This window comes from Chrysochloris asiatica, unplaced genomic scaffold (genome assembly GCF_000296735.1).
Source record: "Chrysochloris asiatica unplaced genomic scaffold, ChrAsi1.0 scaffold00021, whole genome shotgun sequence".
Taxonomy (NCBI): Eukaryota; Metazoa; Chordata; class Mammalia; order Afrosoricida; family Chrysochloridae; genus Chrysochloris; species Chrysochloris asiatica.
This window is the reverse complement of record NW_006408539.1, coordinates 13,333,719-13,336,791: the sequence shown is the minus strand read 5'-3', so window position 1 is coordinate 13,336,791 and position 3,073 is coordinate 13,333,719.

Genomic DNA, 3,073 nt, shown 5'->3' with positions numbered 1-3,073 from the left:
ATATTGTTGTTGTTGTTAAATGCTGTCAAGTTGGTTCCAACCCATAGAGACCCAGTATACAGTTTCCAAGGAGCAGCTGTTGAGCTTGAACCTCAGACCTTGCAGTTCAAACCGACTTTTCAGTTCAGTGCATTAACACACAGCGCTACATCAGTACCCCTATATATGTTGTTGTTGTTAGGTATCATTGAGTCAGTACCGACTTATAGCGACCCTATGCACAGCAGAATGAAACAGTGTGTATAGCAATCCTTAAAAATTGAACAAGCTCTGCTGCTATTGAGTCAATTCCATCTCATGGCCATCTATGTGTTACAGAGTAGAACTGCTCCCACAGGGCTTTATTGCCTGTAATCTTTCAGGAAGCGGATTGCCATGTCTTTCTTCTTCAATATTGTTGAGTGAATTTGAGAAGCCAATAGACAGCTTAGCAGTCACCTAGGGGGCCTTAGTAATCCATAGGAAGGTAGCAAGGGTGTTCTGAAAGGCTCAAAATTTGGTTGGGGAATTATGGAGAAAATGGGAGGGGTGGCAATATCATGCTTGAGGGATTTAAGGTGTGGGTTGGGTTACAAATTGTCAGATGTAATTGGACTGATAATCATGAAGTCTCTGCTACTGCCTAATGTATTACTTTTGTTGTTATTAAGTGGCATCGATTCGGTTCTGACTCATATTGACCCTGTATAGGGTTTCCAAGGAGTAGCTGGTAAGCTTGAACCACCAACCTTGTGGTTCAAACTGACTTTGCAGTCCAGCGCATCAGCCCACAACTCCACACCAGAATAGATTATTAGGAAAGATATAATGAGTGAGTGCTCACCTTGTCATTTTCATGAGGGATATTGTCTAAGTAGAGTCTTGGTGTGGCACTGTAGGGTAAGTACAGGACTGTTAATCACAAAGTTGGCAGTTTGAACCTACCAGCCACTCCTTGGAAACTCTATACAGGGTCACTATGAGTGGGAACCAACTCAAAAACAACAACAACAACAACAACATCTAAGTCCACACATTGCCAAGCTAAAAGTCAACTTTTAGAATTGTCTGAAGGACAGCAAGAGATAACCCTTGTTAAGACAATAGCTTCTGTAGGAGCTTTACTTCCCACTGCTGTGACACTGTAAGGTAAGCACTGGAGTGCTAACCACAAGGCTAGAGGTTCTAACCCACCAGAAGCTCCTTGGAAACCCTATACAGAATCCCTATGAGTCAGAACCAACTCCACAGCTTTTCACAACAACAATAATTCTCTTTTTAACAATTCTGTTTGGTGAGTATGCAAAGCTGATACCTAGAAGGTAAGCCTATAGAGGATTAAACAAGGTTGAGTCTTTGATAACCTCTGTTGGGCTTATTATGAAAAACAGAAACAAAAACAAAACCTTACATAGGAGGAACAATAGATCAACAGAGACTGATGTCCCTTGGACACCTAGCTAATGCTTTCTTTTCAAAACTGGAGGCTAGCCAGATTCTACTTGCCTTCTTATGGATTGAAATCAGTATACATTTACTGTACCCCCACAGGGATATTTGAATTTATGGGCATATTGCCATAATTAAGTGAGGATAGACTTTAAAATGATAACTATTAAGAGCCAGTTAGTACATTATATTGATGACAGCAGGAAAATTGCCTCCTCAGAGGAGTAAGCAGGAAGAGTTAAGAACTACAGTCATCCACTTGACAAATGTGAGTTAAGTGCTAAAGGTAAAATTCAAAGCACATTGTATTTCTAGTCTGGGAATTCCTGGGAATGCGTGGGTTGACACACTGCATCACCCATGAAGTACAATTATATTTTAAAACACACAGGGTCCCCATGAATCAGGACCAACTCAGCTGTAACTGGGAAATTGCTGGCAAATTAATTTCAATGTGTTGATAACTCTGGGGTGGAACTCAGTGAGCACTGGTCAGGCTCTCCATTTAACTCTATTGGATTATAGATCAGTGTTAACTGTATCTTTGAATCACTGGAATGCTTTTAAAAATGCCACGATTCTGATTCTACCCTCAGCAATTCTGAGTTAATTTGTCTGGAGGAATGTCCAGGGGTTGCTAATTTTTAAAAACTTCCCTAGTAATTTTTATGTGAGTCAAGATTGAGAACTATTGGATCAGACCACCATGCAAGAATTATGACCCAGAACTGAAGAATTGTTACTGATTAAACAAGTCCAGAATGTCCAAAGCATTGAAATCCAGCCAAGTAGAATAAGCACCAGACTGCTAACTGTAAGTCTGGGTTGCTATGAGTAAACTGGCTCAAAGGTACTGAACAGCAACAATTTCTTCTCTAATAGACAGTTCAGTAGAAAACTACTTAAGGATTAGAAGAATGAAAAAAGGAACAAACAGAATACCCTTGATAAAATAATGTGTTGAAAGTAATCAGATAAAGGCACTGTATTTTAGTTTTCTGCTTTTGCTTCCTTCTTAATATACCTACCTAAAGCATTAGAGTTCAAGAGATTAAGTTTCATGACTTACTTAAGGTCATGTCAAGTTAATAAAAAGAACCAAGAATTGCTCCTGAATGATATGCAATTTTTGCATAGATTTAGTTTGAATATTAATTTTCTAAGGAGCTCTGGTAGCCCAATTGTTAAGCACTCATCTGCTAACTGAAAGGTTGATGTGTTGAACACACACAGCAGCTCTGCTGTAGAAAGATCTGGTGATCTGCTCCTGTAAAGATTGTATTCTAGAAAACTCTATGAAAGAGTTCTACAGTGTCATACAGGGTCACCATGAGTCAAAGTTGACTTTAGGACACCTATCACCAACCTGTTCATTCTATGAAACTTTTCTATACTCATTTTCTACCATGTCTCTTCTTCCTCATGAAGAGAGATGACAAAAGAAATGAGACAACACTAAACTCAACCATCCTATATTGTTGTTGTTAGATGTCGTTGAGTAGGTCCCAAAGCATTGTGACTTCATGTCGAGCAGAAAGAAACACTGCCCAGTTAAGTGCATCCCCACCATCCTCGCTGTAGTTACCTGCATCCCCACCGTCCTCGCTGTAGTTACCTGCATCCACACCGTCCTCGCTGTAGTTAC